Consider the following 14,875-nt stretch of genomic DNA (forward strand, 5'->3'; position numbering starts at 1 on the left):
TGCCTAATCCACTTCTTAAGAAATATTATGATGCCTTTTCCACCTTTTCAAATGATCCTATTCAAAATGAAGAGTTAAACACCATTCCTACTCTATCCAATGGTCCTCTTCCATGTCAAGATCAAAGTATCTCTTCATCTCCTTATCATAATCCTCCATGTTCACCTCAAGGATCCATTATGCCTACAAATCCCTCTCATGATCCTATCATTCCCTACATTCCACCTCATAATGGACCCACTTCTTCTTCCCAAAGCAAAGTGTATCCTACAAGTCAAAATATTTATAAAGGAAAAGGGGTAAACCTTCACAAGCAAGAACCCCTCCATATTAAAGAAAATATTAAGGGTCATGGCCTCAGTGAAATTCCTCAAGATGTTGGTATCCCTACTAAGCCAGAATCCAAATACACACCTTCCCCTTCATCTCTTCCATCCATTTTAAGACCCTATATCCCTCTATCCCTTATGCAAGATCAACAAAGGCATACATCTTTGCGCACCTTCCATCCATCTAAATGGACACAAAGGCCCACTGAGAAAAAGAAAACAAAATCAAAATTTATATGGGTTCCTAAGGCACTTGTAGAAGCAATGCGTTCCAAGGAACTACAAAAGCATGAAAAATCAAAAACCATGTGGATCCCTAAGTGGCTCCTTGAAGCACAATATTCTAATGAAAAATATAAATTGGCATCAAAGGTTGTTTCTCCTCCATCCAAACCTTCCAAATCTATTCCTCCATCACCTCCTTCATCCATTTTGGATCCTTATGCCCCAAAATTCCTGGTTGTGCCTCTATCCAAATCTCAAAATCTGAGATCCACTTTTCCTCCATCACTCCACCATCCCTTAAGATGTGTATCCCACCAACATTTCTATTCACTCATGCACCAAACTTTCACTATCTGATCCATTGTCCAACACCTCTTTTTCACTCTTCCATCCCCCTTATCCAATCTTTTGCATAAGACTTTACCCTAGTTTCATCACAAAATCCAAAAACTAAGGAAATCAACATTAGAGATTCTGAACATGTACACTTAGCTGAGTCCTTATATCCTATTGGAAAAGACATCATTATCTGACTCTTCAAACAAAGACCAATTAACTACCTACACCAAACTCCCTCTATGAATAACATGCACCTTAAATGATATTATATCTAAGGGATGGGTTAGTTTAGGTTTTTCTTTTTGCATTGCATATTATTTTATTCAAAGCACTGCATCGCATATAGTTTCTACATCACATTCATTTCAGTATTTTCATATTGCAGTGTTAATAAAATAAGGCAATTGTCCAAGTTTATCATTTGTTTGCATTCAAGACAAACAAGGGTCATCTCCTTTCTTAGATATTTAGACATGAAGTCTTTGAGGTCCTAAGGTCATTCATTTTCAGCATCACCCTATGACGATGCTTTACTTATGGTTGGGTAGTGATTTCACTATTTGAGACTTGTTAACCCAACATCTATCAATTGCTATATCTCAAACACATTAACAAAATCTCTAATTCATTCTAGACACCTAGTTGATCACGTGAGTAGTGAAAAATCTAAAATTCTACTTCAGCGCCGCTGTAATTGTCACACCCAAGTAGGTTTCACTGTTTACAAGTCAAGGCAAGAAAAAAAAAGAGAGAAAAAGTGCTATGCTAAATATTCATCTCAAGGCAAAAGAGAAATGATATATAACTGCAATATCACACATACAAGTGCGACAAAAAAGCTTGACTATGGGAACATGCGAGTAACTCCATTAGGACTATGAACGCCTGCTGGCAATGGAGCAATATTTGAGAAATTACACTCTATAACCTCGTTGGAGCTCAAAAAAGCTTGTTGGTAGCGAGGCTCTATTCAGGATGCTTTTGAAGTTAGAATAATCCACATAGCTAGTCATGTAGGATGCTAGGAATCTTTAGTGAACACAAGAGTGGGAATTAACTCATTTCCACACACATGGGCAAAAGAAGATCAAAGTTTCAAGAATCAATGGGGAAGTTTTCCGTGTCTCCATTTGTAAATCCTAGTCACTAAGTGTGTTAATTTGGATGTTCCAAGGGACCTTAAGGATCGATTGACTTCTTATCTATGAAATATTTTGTACCTCAAATTCAATTGGTGTATTAAATTCTAAAAAAACACGGTCATCCTTGTTCGAATAGGAAATGCATCTTCATCATGCATATTGCATTAACATAGGTCATATAAAAAATTCATTGTCTGCACATGCATTCTGCAGATTTTCCTATCATATAGGTTTGCATACTGGGGGGCATAGCTGAAAAAATCCTGAAAAAGTCATATAAAGTCCTAAAAATAAATAACTCACAAAATAAAAAACTGAAAAATCAAAGCAAGAAAGCATAGACCATACATCAAACCAAAACAACAACGGACAAAATTTCAAGGTCTGCAATCAAACTTATCGCATGTCTTGTTAATCAATCTATCAAACTCTATCAAACATCAACATGTCTTATACAAGGAAGGGTACACTCAAAACCAAACAGATCGGTCTTATATGAGGTACTCACTCTTTGAAACTAGACATTCCTATCAATGATCACACAAATCAAAACAATGACATAGATCAGTATGGCTGCTAGATTTTGTCCATGTTAGTCTTATTTCCTATACTAAAGTGTTGAATCTTTGCTTTAGCTTGTACATACCTTTCAGTCGCTTTTATGAAACCTTGGTTCTTCTTGGAACCCTCATGGCTTGAAATTGATCAACATCCTAGTCTTAGGGTACTCGACTGATCAAGCTAAATGTCAATTCAACCAAGTCATCTTTACGTGTCAGAGAAGTCTAGTCATCCCATCCAAGTCAGTCACCTATCTCCAAACTACTGCAGATTTTTACCACTGACTACACAGACAAAATGAGATCACTGAAAACAATCACTAAAACTGTTTGAGATTTGATTGAAATTTTCTTTGTGTGCTATCTTTTAAATTGGTTTTCGAGTATTATTCCCTCTAAGTAAATCAAGGAAGTCTATCTTGAATAAGAGGAGCAAGGACTTGGGGCATAATACTTTTCTTTATTTTCTGTTTGTAGGAATGATTCCAATGATCTGAAAAATATCTCATAAGCTGGGTGTCTATGATAAGTGCCTTCAGATCAAGGTGAAATCTCCACACATACCTCGACTTCATTTATTTGTATGCTACAGAGAGGTTGGAATCATTTCCTTGTCTATTTTGAATAAATTTCTTTATAATGCAATCTGGATACATGCTTAATCTGCCCTAGGATATGGACGATAAAAAGGGTCATTGCGGACAAGATAATCAATATTGCATATGTAAAGGAAGGAACTCTGCTTTGTTTGGTGTGTTTGTACACAAGAAGCATTCATGTCATCTTGGCTCTTCATGCCTTGGTGCTTATGTTTGCTTGGTAGATCAAAAGGATGTGACATTCAGGACATCCTGGTTCTTTATGCCTTGGTGCTTATGTCTATCTCCAACATTGTAAAACGCTCAGTGATGATAAATAAGCATACCAAATCCAATGACATGTCCTAGGTTGCATTCATACTATGTTTTGCATTTATAGTGATTTCAACATGATAACATTATTCTCCTCATCCTTTGAATGGATCCTGAATTTGAAACAACCATTATTTTTTTACTAATTTCGGGATCAAAATCAAAATCTAACGTCAATTTTCTAGTCACATTTTCCCAATGTTGACCATTTGACACTTTCATCTTTGCATCATTCTTCACATCACTTTGCGCTCAAATCTTTTCTGAATTAATTATGATCTCAAATTAATTCTTACATCACTCGTTGTGCTTAGATTTTCATCGATATATCATTTTATTAAATAAAATTGCCTAAAATCTCTGCGATCTCACTATCTTTCGATTTCGCTCCCATGGGGCCATAATCATTACATCATCATTATCAACGATTGCATCATAAAAAGTCAAGATTTTTTTTCAAATTTTCATCAAAAGTCGAGCAGAAAATCTTTTTAATCAAAGATTAATCAAACAAAACCTCATTGTTCTTCAAAATCGAATCACTCTCTAGGGGCATATCAGTTTCGTCATCAAATCAAGCTGATATTGTCTTCCTCTGAATCACACTTAATTCAAGTCAGTGTTTAGTTTCATCACATCAAATCAAGCTGGACATTCTCTTTGCTCAATCGGTTCTAGTTGAATCAAGTTCAGAATCGGTTTCATCTCTTCACTCAATCTAGTTCATTCAAGTTCTAGATCGATACTCATTTCTTGATCCATCAAGTTCAAGATCAATATCTCCCTCTTTGTCGGTCCTAGTTCAATCAAGTTTGGGATCGTTATCTCTTTAATCAATCTATTCAGTTTCATCGCTTCAAATCAAGTTGAAAATATCGCTCTTCATTCGCTTGTGATCCATCAAGTTCAGAATTGATAATATGTTTGACATTAAATTTTCTTTGAATCAATGCGTTGCTCACACATCAATTCAAAGAGGGGCAAATGTAGTACCCTAAAAAAGGTCATCTAAAACCATGGGCCCATTAATCTCGATTTCCTCACCAAGGTCCTAACCAAAGGCAAATTAAATCAATCTTGAGCACATAATTAGTTAATTCTCTAATCATCAATGTCACATGGCAAATAAATCATCTTAAATTAATTAAATATTTATTCAATTAATTAATCATTCTAAGTAAATCATTTTAATCAATTATCCTATTTATTTAATTAAATATCCTAGCATATTTAATTAATAAATCAATTTGCCATTAAATCATTAAAAAATGAATTAATTCAAAAAAAGAATTAAATTTGGAAAAAGAAATAAAAAAGGAATTAAATTGAAAAATCTTAGAAAAACAATTAAATCAATTAAATCAAGTAAATATCAAAATTGAATAAAAATATGAAGTAAATCATTTTTTTAATTTTATCTTAAATTTAGTTCAATTTCCTTTAAAGATGAGAAAAGCAACCAATCACATCAATTCACCTGGATTGTGCTTCCTCTTGGAGAATCTCTGTCGCTCATCATTAATTGATCTTGAGCGTTGGTTTCTCTCTGGATTTTCTATAAATTCAGGATCTCATCTCTCATTCAAAAACCCTAGAGATTTATTGTTATTATGTTGTTTTTGCTCTAGGATCATTGAGATTTTGTGTATTAAGAATATTACATCTTATTTTATTGTATATTATTTTAATCATGATTGATTTAATTCATCTAGCTCAATATTCACTCGTCTAGCTTAATCTTGCATCTATTTAGCTCAATTTTATGCTCATATAGATTAAATCCTTCATTTAGGTGTTGTCTAGTCACTGGTATTGCATAAAGAGATCTGAGAGCAAGACTAAAACTCACATCTACTAGAAGGCAATAGGTCTCTTTGTAATGGTTTTATTATTCATTGATTATTTAAATACTAACCATGCATCTAATGACTTAATTGAAGTGTTGTGTATTTAGATATAGATACAAATTCCACTTTTTCACACACACAGTTAGGTCCTAAAACCCCAATTTTTAAATTTAATTGGATTTTGTGTAAATTTCAATCAATTTCAATTTTCCAAACATTTTTCCAAGGTGTCCCTATCCATTAGGTTTCACCCTTTTCAAAATTGCAATTCAATTCCTCTTTTTTTTTAAAACCCTAATAGGATCCTATTTTCCCATTCAAACCTTCATTTCAACTATCTAGAGATCGTAAAATTCGCCATTTTTGGGGGGTTCGCTTTAAAATCATCGTAACTTTCATCCCTGAAAATTTCAAAAAATTTTGGTCAAACCATGTGCACTTTCAACACGGTCCCTGGTTTTTTTCCCGAAATTTTGAGAGACGGTTAAGACCGTATTAAATAGCTTAAATCTAGAAAATTGGCTGATTTTGTCGATTTTTGATCCCTATAAAATCAAAACTACCTTCCAATTTTAACATTTCAAATTTGAAGAATTTTTTTAAAATTAAGCGGTTAATTATAATCTGCCCTAATTTTTAAATTTTTGTTTTTCTCAATTTTAAAATTAAGTGGTATCCCCTTGGCCCTAACTTTAAAATTCCAATTTCCTTTCATTTATCATCGCAATTATTTTTGGAAATTGTGTCATTTTATTCTTCCAACAAAGTCAAATTGTTTAATCATTATTTTCTCAATTTTTGCATTATTCAATTTCTAGGCACTTTGTTCCTATTATTCAAAATTCAAATTTTCCCTCTAGTGCATGAGTTTCACCACTATTAGTCCTACCTACACTATCCTCGTTAGACGAAGCATTAGAATTAAGGCTTCCCAAGGTTTAATTCTTGAGGAGATGGAGCATAATTTGGGTGACTTCTTTAATGAGGATAATGCTAATTCTTCACATCCTACTCATGTCCCTATCTATCCAATTGATGAATCCCATGATGAACAAGAAGAATCTTTAACTAGAGTTTCCATAGATCAAATTTCAAAATTGGAAAATCAATTTATAACTTTCAACAATGGATGTCCCAAGAGTACCCTAATAATGAAGTTCTTCCATTAATTGAAGGCCTTAAATGTGTGATTCAAAGTGATAAGAATGAAATTGATATATTGTGTGGCATTTCTCATATTGTTGATTCTAATGTCATGCCTATAAAGAGTTGTGCTGAGAACTTAGGTTATTCACAACCTTCAAATCAAATCAATCATTCTAATCCTTTGTCTACTTCAATGCCTAGTATTCCTACCTTCACTTCAAAGATCATGGCTACATCTGATAACTCAATGATGAGCGAATAGTACCAAACCGGTACTGAGAGGGGGGGGGGGGTGAATCAGTACAGGCAAAAATACAGCCCAAAACCAATTTGATAGCAAACACTTCAAAAGACTGGCAGATAGTGATACCGGTTTGAAACAGAGTGCAACCGATAAAGCTAAGAGTGTCTGAGTCAAGCATTAACTGGTTACTCACTTAGTTTTTCACTCAACTCGAGACTACACTACCATTTCACCCTTATGCATAAATAGGTAATCTATCATCAAACCATAATAACACCTAGTTCAACAGGTTTTATTGATAGGCATAAAACATAGAACGCTCATATGCTTGACAGACAATAGCAAAGCATCACACATGACACACATATTTTTCCTGTGGAAACCCAACTAGGAAAAACCATGGTGGGGATGAATACCCACAAGCTATTTTTGAACTCTTTAGAAGTTCGCTCTATTAGAAGCCTTGTTCGATTAGAGACATTACAATAGGTTCTGCTAGGAACCGATCCTGTTAGGGATCACCCGGTTAAGGGTTAAACCCTGTTAAAGGTTACCTTGTTAGAGGATTTCAAGAACTCAATAGCTAAAGGATTCTGAACTTAGTAGCTTTGAATTACCCTGTTAAAGGATTTTCAGCAAGTCGGTTAAGGCTACCCTGTTAAGGGATTTTCCAGCTATTGAGGTGGTTAGAGATCAATAGGTATTACAGTGATCTGGTAACATCACTCAATGCCAATGCAGATCCGCTTAAGCCCCTCTTCATCTTTTGCACTTACACTCTGCAGGTATCACTTCTCTCCTTTTGGTCTGGCAAGAATCACGTATCCCTTCTCTTGGATACACACAACTTTTGCCAACAAACTCAGAAAGAGACACAACATCGACCTTATAGGAAAACAAATAGGTCGATAGCATAAACCCTAAACCCTAAACCTGTTAGGTTAAGGAATTCAAACGGTTCAATCCTGACTGTTGAGCACACTGCATTAAATGCAACAGATCTTGATCTAAACTCAAGACATTCTCCATCATCCATTTCCACCGATTTTATGGCGGCTGATAACCCATCACATGTTATCACCGTTTTATAGACTTCACACATTCTCGAGGTAGATAGGAACAATCTCCCTCATGCAAGATCCTTCACGCACATAGGCTTATGTGGCAACATGATCTGTTCTTCTTTACAATGCTAACTCATCACACAATATCATTGGTTGAGCCACACAGGCTTGAAGCACATCAACCAGAAACCCTAAAGTTGAGACTACCAACCGGTAGTCATACAATACTTCCATATGCCGGTTCCCATAACTATATGCTAGTTCATCATGAACAAGTACACCGCTTCACTTTGGCACAAATGCCGGTTCACAGTGTTATACCAGTTCTCACATATGCCGGTTCACGCCTCTTCAACATATTGACATCAATGACAACATACAATGTCATTATGTCCTCATACCGGTTCACATAATGCCAAAAATCTCCCCCTTTGGCATTAATGGCAATATACAAAGATATCTCTCCACTTCACATCTTCTCCCCCTTTGACAACAATGCCAAAGTGGAGACACAAGCTTCCCTGTTCCATTATGTTGCTCCCCCTGAGGAGTAGCATCCTTCAACACATCAATCCAAAATAAATTTGACTATGCAATACCTGACTGATGTGGAGCATATGCTTTTAGTTCACTTCCTGAAGGGGCAGTACCCCTAATTCACCTCTTAAGTATGTAAATGTAGTCTTTGGGAGAGGCTTGGTGAATATGTCTGCTAACTACTCCTTACTAGAAACATGCTCCAATGCAATCTCTTTGTTCTGAACCTTTTCCCTCAAGAAATGATACTTAAGCTCAAAGTGCTTGGTTCTAGAATGTAAAACCAAATTCTTGGAGATATTAATTGCACTAGTATTGTCGCAAAATATACTTACCGGTTTAGATACAGGAACTTTGAAGCCATTCAATACATGCTTCATCCAAATTGTCTGAGTGCAGTTCATGAAAGTTTCAACATACTCCACTTCCACTATAGACTGAGAGATACAACTCTGCTTTTTACTCATCCATGAGACCAGTCACCACCAAGGAAGAATGCACCACCAGTTGTGCTCTTCCAGTCATCTACATTACCGGCCCAATCAGCATCTGTGAACACTTTAAGGTTAAAATCATTATTGTATGGATACCATAACCCATAGTCAATAATTCCTTTCAGATACCTAAGAATCTGCTTGAGTGCAACCAGGTGGGATTCTCTTGGACTTTTCTAGAATCTTGCAGTAATGCCAACTACATGTGCAATATCTGGTCTACTATGCACTACATAATGCAACTTACCAATCATTGATCAGTATTCCTTCTCATCAACCAATGCAGAGTCATCCTCTTTGGATAGTTTACAACCAGTCACCATCAGTGTACCAACCGATTTTCTATCTTCCATGCCAAAGGTCTTCAACACCTCTTTGACATACTTGGACTGAGTGATAAAGATTCCATCCTTCATCTGCTAGATCTACAATCCAATGAAGAACTTAATCTCCCCTATGAGTGACATCTCAAACTCTTTCTTCATCTCATCTGCAAATTCATGACTCATATTGTCATCTCCACCAAAGATAATGTCATCAACAAATACCTCACAGATCAGGATCTGATCTCCTTTAGACTTCAAGTAGATATTGCTATCTTCACTTGTTCTCTCAAATCCAATCTTCACAAGATGGGAATATAGGCATTCATACCGTGCTCTAGATGCCTGCTTTAGCCCATATAAGGCTTTATGTAGCCTACATACCATGTCACTATCTTCAGATAGGGAAAACCCATATGGTTGCTCTATATACACCTCCTCTTCAAGTACACCATTTAGGAATGTAGATTTTACATCCATTTGATATACTTTGAAGCCTTTAAAAGCTGCATATGCAAGAAGCATACAAACTCCTTCCAATCTGGCTATAGGAGAAAGGTTTCTCCATAGTCTTCTCCTTCTTCTTGGGCATATCCTTTGCACACCAGTCTGGCTTTGTTCCTAATCACTGTGCCATCCTTATTCATCTTATTTCTAAAGACCCATTTGGTACCAATGACATTTTTGTGCTCCGGTCTGGGTACCAAGGACCATGTACCATTTTTCTCTATCTAGTCAAGTTCCTCTTCCATTGCCTTGATCCAGTCTTCATCCTTATGTGCCTCTTTGAATGTTTTAGGCTCGAATTCAGAGATCATACATGATTTTTCTCTAACTTTTCTTCTTGTAAGGATTCCTGCATCCTTATCTCCTATGATCTGCTTAGGATCATGATTCAGCTTGACATACCGAGGAATGGTCTTGATAGATTCCTCTTGCTTTTCTTCTTCATCCTCATCTCCATCAGTATCAACATCTACATCTGCCAGTGTAGGAACACTGTTACTGGTACTCAGTTGTCTAGCAACCGGTTCGTTTATTGCTTGCTCACTACCGATTTCCTTAGTTTTCTCAGAGGTTTCATCAACTCTTACATTGATGCTTTCCATAATTCTTCGAGTCCTATTGTTGAAGCACTTGAGAGCTTTGCTCTTGGTGGAATATCTTAGGAATATTCCCTCATCACATTCCACATCAAATTTGCTCTGGTGTTCACTCCTCTTGATGTAACATTTGCTACCAAAGACTCTAAAGTAGCTAACCACAGGTGTCTTACCGGTCCAATACTCATAAGGAGTTTTATCCTTACCTTTCTTGATGAGTACCCGGTTCATTGTGTAGACTGCAGTGCTCATCGCTTCTCTCCAAAAGGTGTGAGCTACCTTTCCTTGAATCAACATGGTTCTAGCTACTTCAACCATAGTTTGGTTATTCCTCTCTACTAGGCCATTCTGCTGTGGAGTCTGGGGGGAAGACAATTGCCTCTTGATGCCATGTTCTTCACAGTACTTGTTGAATTCACTGGAAGTGAATTCCCCTCCTTGATTAGTTCTCAGGCATTTGATCCTTTTACTGCTTTCCTTCTCCACTAATGCTCTGAAAGCTTTAAACTTTACAAAGGCTTCAGACTTGTCTTTCAAGAATGTGACCCACATCATTCTTGAGCAGTCATCAGTGAGAATCATGAAGTACCTATCACCCTGCACACTCCTAGTTTTCATAGGACCACACAAATCAGTATGCACAAGATCAAGCAAGTTGTCAGCAGTGAAAGATTTACCTTTAAAGGTTGAGGAAGACATTTTTCCCAATTAACACTCTCTGCACAAGGTATTATCCAGTTTTCTTAGCACCAGCAACCCTCTAACTACCTTGATCTTACTGGCCTTTACAATGTTATCAAAGTTTACATGGCATAGTCTCCTATGCCATATCTAGCTATCATCAAATTTATCCATAAGACATGTACTTATATTTGCATTCAGATGAAATAGGTTACCTTTGGTCTGCATGCCGGTGGCCACCAATTCACCATTCTTTCCTTTGATTCTGCAAACTCCATTCTTGAATTATAGAGTGAGGCCACTGTCATTCAACTGGGCAACACTCAGAAGGTTGTGTCTAAGACCATCAACACAATACACATTGTCAGCACTACTCTTTCCATTCAGAGAGATGGACCCTCTTCCTTTGACCATGCATGGTGCATCATTGCCAATGCGAACCACACCACCATCATACTCCTCCAAGGATAGAAACTTGCTTCAGTCACCAGTCATATGGTGAGAACAACCACTGTCAATGATCCACTCATTGGAATTATCAAACTAGGAGACAAGAGCCTTCTTGTCTGACACATCTTCCTTGACAACAACAAACACAATATCTTCATTTTCTTCATCCTCTGATTCTTCATCTGTGACACCTTCATCAACTGCCACAAAATAGTTTCTCCGGTTTCCTCCTTTGAATTTCTTGAACCTTTCCGGTTTGTCCTTGTTGTCGCCATTAGGACAGTTTACAGCAATATGTCCTATCCGGTTGCAAGAAAAGCATTTCAAAGGTAGCTTACCTTTGTATTTACCGGTTCCTTTAGGAAGTTTCCTAGCAAGGAGAGCTTCAAATGCCATCAAAATCTCCTCATCATCCATTTCTCTACTCTGTCTTGGTTCACCATTAGTGCTAGCTTCTTTTCCTTTTCTGGATGGTATAGCAGAAGCTTTAAAAGCTGATTCAGTCTTTTGAACACTGCCATCAAAACTATTTAGCTCATAGGCTGTCAACTTTGCTATGATGGAGTCCAAGGATACCTTAGTCTTGTCTATTGATCTCAGCTCCTGAATAGCAGCAACCCTTATTGCATAGACTGGTAATAGGAATCTTAGGACTTTGCTTACCACAATGGAGTCTTCTATTTTACCACCTGCACTCTTGATATCTCCAACAATGGTTTTGATTCTTATTCCATACTGTTGAATGGTCTCACCTTCAACCATCCGCATATCTTCGAACTTCCCTCTCAGGCTTTCTTCCTTATCCTGTTTTACATGCTCATCACCGCCATAGATATTTTCAAGAGTATCCCATACCTCTTTGGGATTACCTTGTCCTGAACATCAATAAACTCAATGTCAGATAAACTACTAATTAGGGCTTCCATGACTTGCCCATTTTCCTATATCTCTCTCTTTTGGTCATTGGTGAGAGTACCGGTAGGGGAAACATAGACATTCTCAACATAGCTCTAGTGTTGAGCACCCATGCTTCTGATGTATATCTTCATCCTATCTTTCCATATACTAAAATTTTCCCTGTTAAACTTTGGACCTTCCCTCTTCATCATTTGACTGGGATCTTTACCTCAAGCGGTTAAGCTTATAACATAGGGGACCTAGAGGACGCTCTGATACCAATTGATAACTCAATGATGAGTGAATAGTACCAAACCAGTACTGAGAGGGGGGGGGTGAATCAGTACAGGCAAAAATATAGTCCAAAACTGGTTTGATAGCAAACACTTCGAATGGCTGGCAGACAGTGATACCGGTTTGAAACAGAGTGCAACTGGTAAAGCTAAGAGTGTCTGAGTCAAGCATTAACCAGTTACTCACTTAGTTTTTCACTCAACTTGAGACTACACTACCATTTCACCCTTATGCATAAATAGGTAATCTATCATTAGACCACAATAACAACTAGTTCAACATGTTTTATTGACAAGCATAAAACACAAAACCATCATATGCTTGACAGACAATAGCAAAGCATCACAAGATAAAAGAATCACACATGACACACATATTTTTCACATGGAAACCCAACTGGGAAAAACCACAGTGGGGATGAATACCCACAAGCTATTTTTGAACTATTTAGAAGTCTGCTCTGTTAGAAGCCTTGTCCGATTAGAGACGTTACAATAGGTTCTGCTAGGAACCAATCCTAGTAGGGATCACCCGGTTAAGGGATGGCTACAATACCCGGTTAAGGGCTGAACCCTATTAAAGGTTACCTTGTTAGAGGATTTCAAGAGCTCAATAGCTAAAGGATTCCGAACTCAGTAGCTTTGAATTACCTTGTTAAAGGATTTTCAGCAAGTCGATTAAGGCTACCCTGTTAAGGGATTTTCTAGCTGTTGAGGTGGTTAGAGATCAACAGGTATTACAGTGATCTGGTAACAACACTCAATGCTAATGTAGATCCGCTTAAGCTCCTCTTTATCTTCTACACTTACACTCTGCAGGTATCACTTCTCTCCTTTTGGTCTAGCAAGAATCATGTATCCCTTCTCTTGGATACACACACAACTTTTTCCAACAAACTTAGAAAGAGACACAACATCGACCTTATAGGAAAACAGATAGGTCGGTAGCATAAATCGTAAACCCTAAACCTGTTAGGTTAAGTAATTCAAACAGTTCAATCCTGACTATTGAGCACACTGCATTAAATGCACTAGATTTTGATCCAAACTCAAGACATTCTCCATCGTCCATTTCCACTGATTTTATGGCGGCTGATAACCCATCACATGTTATCACCATTTTATAGAATTCACACATTCTCGAGGTAGATAGGAACAATCTCCCTCATGCAAGATCCTTCACGCACACAGGCTTACGTGGCAACACGATCTATTCTTCTTTACAATGCTAACTCATCACACAATATCATTAGTTGAGCCACACTGGCTTGAAGCACATCAACCGGAAACCCTAAAGTTGAGACTACCAACTGGTAGTCATACAATACTTCCATATGCCGGTTCCCATAACTATATGCCGGTTCATCGTGAACAAGCACACCGCTTCACTTTGGCACAAATGCCGGTTCACAGTTTTATACCAGTTCTCACATATGTCGGTTCACACCTCTTCAACATATTGACATCAATGACAACATACAATGTCATTATATCCTCATACCAGTTCACATAATGCCAACAACATCAACTTAAAATGTCATTCCTACAACCATTGGTCATGTGGGCAATCCCTCTTCTTTATTTAATCCATCTTTGCCTATGTCTTCCATAAGTATTTCTAATATCCCTCAACCAATCAGCGTGACATAAGGGGGCAATTCATTCCATAATTTTATTCCTCCTTTAAGTGTCCCATTTCCTACTCAATAATCATCTATGCCTACTTATCATAATGTCCCACCATCTTATTCTCAATCCATGCCTTCAATAACATCACACCACCTTCTCAATCAACCATGTCTAACATCAATTCTTCTACCGAAGCAACCAATAACAATATTTCTCAAACTGTGTCTTCCTTACAACAACAAATTGCTTCCATGAGTCAATCCAAGTTTAGTGTGCCCACTTTCTCTTGATATTGTTAAATCTGTCCAACCTAAGCATGTTGAGGTCCCTCAATTGGAACTCTATAATGGAAAAGGTGATCCTCTTATGCATGTCAAAATATTTCAAACCTTGTGTACTGATTTTTATTATGATCAAAGATTGCTTGCAAAACTGTTTACAAGAACACTAAGAGATAAGGCTTTACAATGGTATAGCTCTTTTCCTTCTTATTCTATCACTTCTTTTTAACAAATAGCAAAGGATTTAATTCAACAATTTCAAATTTCTTTTCCTATACCTAATAATGATATTCAAAGAATTTTCATTTCTAATTTGCAAAAAGATATCAGGGAAAAGCTTCTTTTATCTGAGTTTACTTCCTTTCCGCAGTTGTGCACAA

Source organism: Cryptomeria japonica, chromosome 8 (genome assembly GCF_030272615.1).
Source record: "Cryptomeria japonica chromosome 8, Sugi_1.0, whole genome shotgun sequence".
NCBI lineage: Eukaryota > Viridiplantae > Streptophyta > Pinopsida > Cupressales > Cupressaceae > Cryptomeria > Cryptomeria japonica.